The following is a 10,101-nucleotide window of genomic DNA, read 5'->3' as shown; positions in this document are numbered from 1 at the left end:
ATGTATGGGTGATATACTGCGGCGGTGTCAAGATAAGGGACGGCCATATTTGCCGGTGCGGCCCGAGCCGTCAACAACAAAAAGTGCGCGGGCGCTTGGTGGGCTTTCGGACTGGCGCGGGGACGCCGAGGCAGCCGCGCCTCCGCCCAGCCTCGCCGCTGCCTCCGCCTTTGCGGCCTGGCTCCGCAGCTCCTGGCTCACGGCCGCCCGGGGGAATGTCTTACAAACCTAACTTGACCACGCACATGCCTGCCGCCGCCCTCAGCCGCTGGGAGCGTCCACTCACCTTCTACCAGTATGGCAACATCCTCACAGTACTGACAGCTGCTGAGTGACTACAGGTCACCATCCCTAGGCTACACCCAGGGAACTGGAATAGCCAGGTGCCTCAAAGCAAAACATAGAGCTACTGGCCATCACTGAAGAGCTAGGGAAAGAGATCAGACCCACCTAAGCAGGGAGCAAGAGTGCAATGGAACGGCTGAAGCGTGGCATCATTCATGCTACAGGATTGGTTCCGGAGTGCTTGGCAGAAACCGAACAGAATGCCAGATCCTAGCCGCTTTTTTACTTTTGACAGTTTTCCATCTTTTTACAAGACGAGAAGTTGCAGTTCATCTCTCCTGTCCAAATGAAACTTTTATTTTCAAAATAGTAGTTTGTTTTTTCCTCCCATGGTTCACTTAACTCGGAACCTACAGTCTCAAAGATTGAGAAAATATTTTTGCGGTTAATTAGGATTTACATTTTAAGTAATTAGGAACCACTTTGGATTTTTTTTTTTTTTGTAGAGACAGAGTCTCACTTTACCGCCTTTGGTAGAGTGCCATGATGTCACAGGACTCACAGCAACCTCTAGCTCTTGGGCTTCCGCGATTCTCCTGCCTCAGCCTCCGGAGCAGCTGGGACTACAGGCGCCCGCCACAACGCCCAGCTATTTTTTGGTTGCAGTTCAGCCAGGGCTGGGTTTGAACCCACCACCCTCGGTATACGGATTTTTTTTTTTTTTAAGTATTGATTTAAAAGATGCATGTGAAGTTATCTTACAGCGAACTAGTTTGCCCCCAAGACACCCTGGTCTCCTTTTAATCTTTTGAATATATTTCTGTCTACCCACATTGTTCTTTGTTCCTTTTCATAAACTGATGCAGCTCTAGGGATTGTTTTAATGCACACTGACAGCACATTCTCCTTAGTAGCTGGTCCCTGTTTGCCATACAGTGTAGATTCTGCTTAATGTAACTTCCTTTTTGCTTAAGCATTTGTGTGACTATTAGTGCTTTGAAGTCAGTTTTAAAAATGCACAAGTTATAAATACAGAAGAAAGAGCAACCTACCAAACCTAACAAGGATCCCAAAAATTTTCATACTAAGATTGTAAAGAGATTTTAGTTCTGCATTTACTGTAAGTTGATAAAAAACATGTGGAAGAAAATGACTAAAACTGTTTGCATCTTTGTATGTATTTATTACTTGATGTAATAAAGCTTATTTTCATTAAGAAAAAAACTAAACTAAAATGGGTTTCACGGCCTATCCACGATAATGACTATAACCTAATGATGTATGATAACAAATATGAGGTTGTGGTGAAACTGGAACCTCTATATATTACCAGATGAAATACAAAATCAGGCATTCACTTTACAAAACAGTTTGGAAGTTTAAGAAGTAAAATATAAAGAAAATTATATGAAGAAAAATTGTATTCAGTATTAAATTACATAATTGTTCAACAAATAATTCTGGGCAATTGATTATTTTGAGAAGGGAAGGACCTCTTTATAACTCTTTGCTTATTATATTTCACCATATTCCAATTGAATTTGAGTTAAATTTAGAAATGTAAGTTATAAAAGTCTGTAATTAAATAACATTTAATATTATCTAATGTTTACAGGAATGAAGTAAAGACAAAAACCACTTATATCCCTTAAATCTATTGAAATTTATAAAAAGAAGGAAAAAATAACTCCACAAAGATAAAGGCAAACATTTATTTAAAATTCTTAATTTCTGGAATGTCATAAATAAGAGTAATTTTTTTTTTTTTTGGCTGGGGCTGGGTTTGAACCCACCACCTCCAGCATATGGGGCTGGCACCCTACTCTGTAGAGCCACAGGTGCCACCCAAGAGTAAATTTAAAAGGCAAATAAATTGAGAAAAACAATGAAAATTATCAACATAAAGAGCTAATACATATTAATAATCAAAAATATAAAGCCTAAACTGGGACAAAAATGTGAATAGAAAACTTACCAAAGAGAAATTATAACAACTTAACAAATGTGAAAAACCCTAACCTCATTAGAAACTTTTCAAAATTTCAAAGACAACTAAATACCATTTTTATTATAAAATTATTTTTATAATTAAAATAGAAACATCAAAAAGACAAAGTTAAATATAGATTAACTATATGACTTGATTCCAATCCTAAGAATATACCCAGGAAAAATGAAAAATTATGTCCACCCAAAAAATTTTACAGGAATAAGTACACCAGCACAATTCATTACAATTACACTTCCACACTGGAAACAATCTAAATATTTCTAAACTGGTAAATGGATATACAAATTTGGTATGTCTCCAAGATGGAATGCTATTTAGCAGTGAAAAATATATGAAATACTGATGCATGCTACAATATGGATGAACTTCCAAAACAAGGTAGATAAAACTAATATTCCAGTCTCAAACTAGGAAGTAAAGAGATACAGAAAATGAAACCAATAAAAATAAATACCTTAGTCATTCTCCATATTTATGGTCAGGGAGCAGTAATAGGTATAGAAATAGCTGTAGATATAAATAAAAATGTAAGACTATGGCTCAGTGCCTGTAGCTCAAGTGGCTAGAGTGCCAGCCACATACACCAGAGCTGGCGGGTTCAAATCCAGCCCCAGCCCACCAAACACAATGGCAACTGCAACAAAAAATAGCCGGCGTTGTGGCGGGTGCCTGTAGTCCCAGCTACTTGGGAGGCTGAGGCAAGAGAATCTCTTAAACCCAAGAGTTTGAGGTTGCTGTGAGTGTGCTGCTACGACACTCTACCCAGGGTGACAGCTTGAGACTCTGTCTCCAAAATAAAAGTAAGAATATAGATTTGTCAAGAGCATATACACCAACTCTTAACATTGATTAACAGTAATTCTCTCTGTTTCATATATGTCATGGCTGCTCTCTTGTGGTTTCTCCCCTGTTATCTAAATCCAGTTACTTGTCAATAAATATAGGCTACAGTACAGAAGCAATCATATTTGGGCTAGCCTCCATGGCAGTTTTGAGTTCCAGAACTTTGATATTAAGAACTTCAGTGAAATGAAAGTTGTCCTACTTAACCTTGACAGATGTGGCAGTTTTGAGTTCCAGAACTTTGATATTAAGATCTTCAGTGAAATGAAAGTTGTCCTACTTAACCTTGACAGATGTTGCTGGTACCATCTGGAATAAGTAGCAGAGTATATCTGTGGTGAAAAGATTAATTCAAGAATAAATGGAAGGGCTCTTCAGTTTTCTCCACTCCTTTTGGCTCCACTGCAGTGGTAAGATATGAACTTAAACTGGAAAAACAAAGAAAATATTTTTTTCTCATATTTCAACATTCTACTTAATGACTCAAACATATATATAGATAATCCCATCTTTTCAGTCTAACCAGAATGACCCATATTTAGAAACAGCTTAATAATGTTAAAAACAGTTAAAGAACGATTTGATTGGAAACACCTCAGGAGAAGGTGTGAGCAAGGACACCTTAACTTTACCTAAAATCCCATGGAGTGACTTTTCCCTTTACACTTTCAGATTCCTAAAATGGATCCTGTCAGTGTCTTAGGTCTCTATTGATAAATCTGATCTCATTTCCCACATTGGGTGAGACAGAGATGACAGATATACCCTTGTCACTTTGCTCTTATTTTCTGGAGCTGTGACTGAACAAATTTTCTGTGAATCTTTCATAGATTCAAGAAATGAATCTATGTTTTTTGATCCTTGGTCTTTTTTGTCAAAGCAAAAGTCTGTTGACACATCTCTTATCTCCTTTGTTCCTTGGTCTTATGTCCACAAAGTTAGCCCTATGGGCATTAAAATGAATTATTTCCATTACACTGTTCTTTGGCATAGACTTAAGCCCACTGTCTCAGTCTCAGATTATTTGCAGATTCTTTGGGCTTCAAACCAACAGAAGCAAAGAAAGATAAAGATGGACACTATATACTTGTCAGGGCAATAATACAACAAGAAGACGTTTCAATTCTAAATATGTATGCATCCAATGTTCCCAGATTTATAAAACAAACACTAATTGGTTTGAATAATATGATATCCTACAACACCATAATAGCTAGGGACTTCAACACCCCACTGGCAAAACTGGACAGATCCTCACAACAGAAACTAAACAAAGAAACAAGGAACTTAAATTTCAACCTAGAACAATTGGACTTAATAGAACTATACAGAACATACCACCCCAAAACTGTTGAGTATAATTTTTTTCCACCAACTCAAGGATCATACTCCAGAACTGATCATATCCTAGGACACAAATAAAACCTCAAGATTTAAAAGACTAGAAATTGTACCTTGTATCTTCTTAGACCATCATGGAATAAAAGTAGAACTTAACTCCAACAAAAACTTTCATCCCCTGACAACTAGAATCCACAGAGAAAAACTAATCTGCAAGAAAGAACAAATAACCCCATTTATTTTTTGGCAAGAGACTTGAACAGAAAATTCTTTGAAGATGACAGGTGCATGGCCTACAAACACATGAAAAAATGATCATCACCTTTAATCATCAGAGAAATGCAAATCAAAACCACTTTGAGATATCACCTAATCTCAGCAAGTTTAGCCCACATTAGAAAATCCCAAAACTGCAGATGTTGGCATAGATTTGATGAGAAACAATTCTACACTACTGATGGGACTGCAAACTGATACAGCCCTTTTGGAAAGAAGTATAGAGAATTCTCAAGGAACTAAAAGTTGACCTACCATTTGATCCTGGAATATCATTACTAGGTATCTATCCAGATGAACAAAAACATTTTACAACAAAGACATTTGTACCAAAATGTTTATTGCAGCCCAATTCACAATAGCCAAGTCATGGAAGCAGCCTAAATGCCCATCAACCCATAAACAAATTGTGGTATATGTGTAGCATGGAATACTGTGCAGCCATAAAATAAGGAGACTTTACATCTTTTATGTTTACCTGGGTGGAGCTGGAACATATTCTTGTTAGTAAAATATCTCAAGAATGAAAAAAATAAAAGTATTCAATGTACTCAGTACTATTATGAAACCAATCTAGATACACTTACATATTCATAAGAATGATAAATCACAAAGATAGTACAGAAAAAAAGATGAGAGAGGAGGGAGAAGGAAGGGGAGGGGGGAGGGTGAGTGGAGGGAGGGTATTTGGCAGGATCTCACCTAAGATACACAATGCAAGGAAACATTTCAAAACAACTAAGTGTATATTATAAATGCCTTACCACAAAAATAAGTAAGTGATGTGATGGTTGTGTGAATTAGTTTGATTTAAAAATTCCACATTGTATATCAAATCGTCACTTTGTATCCCATAAATGTATACAGTTATGTTTTAATAAAAATTAAGTTAGAAAAAAACCCTTTATCCCCATTCAAAGTCATGGAAACTAAACAACCTTAAAATGAATGACAGCTGGGTCAAGGAGGAGATAAAGAAAGAAATCACTATATTCTTTGAATATAATGACAATGAAGCCACAAGCTATCAACACCTGTGGGATATTGCAAAAGCAGTCCTAAGAGGGAAATTTATCACATTAGATGCCCACCTCCAGAAAGCAGAAAGAGCACGCATCAACAACCTAATGAATCATCTCAAGTAGATTGCAAAGAACGAGAAATACAATTTCAAACCTAGAAGAAGAAAAGAAATAACTAAAATTAAATCAGAAATAAATGAAATTGAAAACAAAAATATCATTCAGAACATTAATGAAACAAAAAGTTGATTATTCTAAAAGAACCAATATTGATAAACCTTTGGTTAACCAGAAACAGAAGAATAAGGTCCCTAATACCCTAAATCAGAAATAAAAAAGGGGAAATAAGAATAGATGCCACAAAGATGCAAAAGATCATCAACAATTAGAGAAAAACCTCTATGCCCCAAAATTTGAAAATGTGGATGAAATAGACCAACACTCAAAATCACACAACCTCACTAGACTTAACAAGGAATAAACAGATCATTTGAACAGACCCATATCAAGCACAGAAATAGCAACAACAATAAAAAAGCTCCCAACAAAGAAAATGTCCTGAACCAGATGGCTTTACACCAGAATTCTACTAAATCTTCCAAGAAGAGGTTGTACCTGCAGAACTTATTCCAAAGCATGGAGAAGAAAAGGACTCCTCTCCAACAAGTTCTGCAAAACAAACATCAACCTGATACCAACACCAGGAAAGGGCCCATCCAAAAAGGAAAGCTACAGACCAATTTAACTAATGAATATGGATAGAAAAATATGTAATAAAATCCTAGCATATACAGTACAGCTATACATTTAAAAAAATCATACATCACAATCAAGTAGGCTTTAACCCAGGGATCAAGATTGGTTTAACATATGCAAATCCATACATGTAATTCATCACATAAATAGAAGAAATAACAAAGACCACATGATCCTCTCAACACATGCAGAGAAAGCATTAGACAAAATTCAGCATCCTTTTTGACAAGAACACTTAAGAAAATAGGCATATCCCAGCTACTTGAGAGGCTGAGGCAAGAGGATCGCTTAAGTCCAAGTGTTGGAGGTTGCTGTGAGCTGTTATGCCACAGCACTCTACCAAGGGTGACAAAGTGAGATTCTGTCTCAAACAAGAAAGAAAGAAAGAAAGAAAGAAAGAAAGAAAGAAAGAAAGAAAGAAAGAAAGAAAGAAAGAAAGAAAGAAAGAAAGAAAGAAAGAAAGAAAGAAAGAAAGAAAGAAAGAAGAAAGAAAGAAGAAAGAAAGAAAATAGGCATATATGGGGACATTTCTTAAACTGATAGAAACCATCTACAACAAAACCACAGCCAATATCATAGAGAATGGAGTAAAGCTAAAAGCATTTCCACTTAGAAATGGAGTCAGACAAGGATTTCTACTATTGCCACTATTATTTAGCATAGTTCTGGAAATTCTAGTCAATGCAATCAGGCAAGAGAAGGATATTAAGGGTATAGAAATGGGGACAGAAGAGGTCAAACTCTTGCTCTTTGCTGATGATATGATCATATACTTAGAATACCCCATAACTCAACCATAAGACTCCTGGAAGTTATCAAGAAATACAGTAGGCAATGAAGAGGGCATTTCTTAGTGTAGGGACCACCAGTTTTGACGACCTGATTGCGTGTGTGTCATCACACGACTGTCTGCAAATAATCGAGAGCCTCAGTTACAGCCAACTTACCCTCCAAATTGGGAGAGGCTCCGTGGCACCTGAATCATTCTGTACTGAGTCATTTACTCTGGATGTTTATAGGTACAAGGATTCGGTAAAAGAAGACCTTCGGAAGGCAGATCTTGTCATTAGTCATGCAGGGGCAGGAACCTGTTTGGAGTCTGGAAAAAGGAAAGCCACTTGTGGTGGTTGTAAATGAAAAGTTGATGAACAATCATCAACAGGAATTGGCAAAGCAGCTACACAAAGAGGGGCATTTCTTCTACTGTACCTGCAATACGCTTCCTGGGCTGTTAGTCAATGGACTTATCGACACTGAAATGTTATCCTCCTGGCCAGCCAGAAAAATTTTCTGCATTTTTGGATAAAGTTGTTGTATTACTAAAATAAACACTAAACTTGCAACACTTTAAATACACCCCTCAAATCCAACCTATGGAATGTGGTTAAATTAAACATTTATTTGCAGAATAATATAAATTAATAAACTTCCCATATCTGTAGAATGTATAGGAAATGTTATGGTGTACACATTTGCATTTGGGTCCAAATCCTAATTAGAATTTAGTAAATTTATTAGCTTTTTCCTGATCTTCAATATGTAATGAACATTCACAGGTTTTGTCCTAGAATCCCAAGTGGATTTGGAATCATGAAAAAATGAACAAAACTTGCAGACTTTGACAAGGAGCATAAATGTAATTAGTTTGATATTCCTTAGAATAAAAAAAGGAAACAGTAACAAGTTTCTCTGAGAATCAGCATTTTTAGCTTCATAATCGAAGAAACCAATTTTTTTTTTTTTTTTTTTTTTGAGACAGAGTCTCATTTTGTTGCCCTGGATAGAGTGCTGTGACATCATACCTCACAGCAACCTCAAACTCTTGGGCTTGAGCAATTCTCTTGCTTCAGCCTCCTGAGTAGCTAGGACTACAGATGTGCTAGTTTTTTTTTCTATATTTAGTAGAGACGGGATCTCGCTCTTGCTCAGCCCGATCTCCTGAGTTCAAATGATCTTCTCCGCTCAGCGGCTGATTAGGATTACGAGTGTGAACCAACATGACCGTCTCCAAGGAACCAAATTTAAATAACAAAAATCAGAAATGATGGGTTTAGTTCTATGAAATAGTTCAGTCCTTGATTAGAAAAGATTACCAAGTAAGTTGATCTGTTGTACATGGAGAAACTACTTTTATTCTGAAAAATAGAGTCGAGTGATTATGTTCACTTTTTTAAAATCTAAAAGTGACAAAATAATTTTGCTCAATGTCAAAGCTTTCTTGGTTTGAGAACAACAAATCAAAGGACTTTCACCAATAGGATTTACTGTTATTTTAAAAAGAATCCCTTCCCCCCCAAAAAAAAGTATCCCTTCCCATAGTGGTAATGAAACATCTACTGTAACAGAAATTTACAATATGTTTGGTTACAAAATTAGTTTCACAAGTGAATAATAAATGAGATGTGTATGATGGCTTAAATATATGGTTTTAAAGTTTATATGGTAACATGAGATAGACACATTATAAAATTCTTATTGTGAGTACATGGTCTCAAGATCTTTAAAATAAATGGCTTTATCCTTAAATGTCAAAAAAAAAAAGAAATACAGTAATGTCTTCAGATATAAAATCAAAGTCCACAAATCAAGAGCCTATGCATACACCTTACAATCAAGCCAAGAATGAAATCAAGGACAGAGTATCCTTCATAATAACTTCAAAGAATGTGAAATACCCAGGGATATATCTCACAAAGGTGGTGAAGGATCTCTACAGGGAGACTTATGAAAAAGAAAATAGATAGCAGAAGACATTAACAAATGGAAGAACATGTTCTTGGCTTGGAAAAAATCAACATTGTTAAAATGTCTATACTACCCAAAGCAATCTACAGATTTAATGCAATCCCTACTAAAATACTAACATCATACTTTGAAGAACTTGAAAAAATAGTTATTTGTTTTGTATGGAACCAAAAAGAAAAAGAAATATAACCAATGCAATTCTTAGTAATAAAAAAAAAAAAATCAGGAGGCATCACGTTATAAGACTTCAGGTTATACTACAAGTCTACAGTGATCAAACAGCATGGTATTGGTACCAAAATAGAGACATAGATCTATGGAACAGAATAGAAAACGTAGAGAGGAAGCCAGCCTCATATTGCCATCTGATCTTCAATAAACCAAACAAAAGCATACCCTGGGGAAAAGAGTCCCTATTCAATAAATGGTGCTGGGAGAACTGGATAACCACATGTAAAAGACTGAAACTGCAACTACGCCTCTCACCACTTACAAAAATTCACTCATGGTGGAGAAAAGATTTAAACCTAAGACACAAAATCATAAAAACTCTAGGATAAAGCATGGGAAAAACTCTTGACTATATGATTTAGGGGGAAGATTATCTGAAGAAGCCTCAACTGGTAATCACAACAACAAAAATAAATAAATGGGACTTAATTAAGCTAAAAAGTTTCTGCACAGCTAAGGACACAACAATTAAGGCAAACAGAAAACCTCCAGAATGGGAAAGATGTTTGCATGTTATGAATCTGACATAGGGCTGATAACCACAATCTACAAAGAAATGAAATTAAGTAACAAGAAAAGAACAAACAATCT

General features: G+C 36.1%; 2 pseudogenes; both read left to right on the top strand.

Moving 5' to 3' along the window:
• Positions 1–215: 215 nt before the first annotated feature.
• LOC128578434 (cyclin-dependent kinase 2-associated protein 1-like) lies at positions 216–559 on the top strand (annotated as a pseudogene).
• A 6,809-nt stretch (positions 560–7,368) lies between these two features.
• On the top strand, positions 7,369–7,862 carry LOC128578291 (UDP-N-acetylglucosamine transferase subunit ALG13 homolog; annotated as a pseudogene).
• The last annotated feature ends 2,239 nt before the right edge of the window (positions 7,863–10,101 follow it).

The sequence above is a fragment of the Nycticebus coucang genome, chromosome X, assembly GCF_027406575.1.
Source record: "Nycticebus coucang isolate mNycCou1 chromosome X, mNycCou1.pri, whole genome shotgun sequence".
Taxonomy (NCBI): domain Eukaryota; kingdom Metazoa; phylum Chordata; class Mammalia; order Primates; family Lorisidae; genus Nycticebus; species Nycticebus coucang.
The sequence above is the reverse complement of the archived record's forward strand: the minus strand, read 5'-3'. Positions and strand labels throughout refer to the sequence as shown.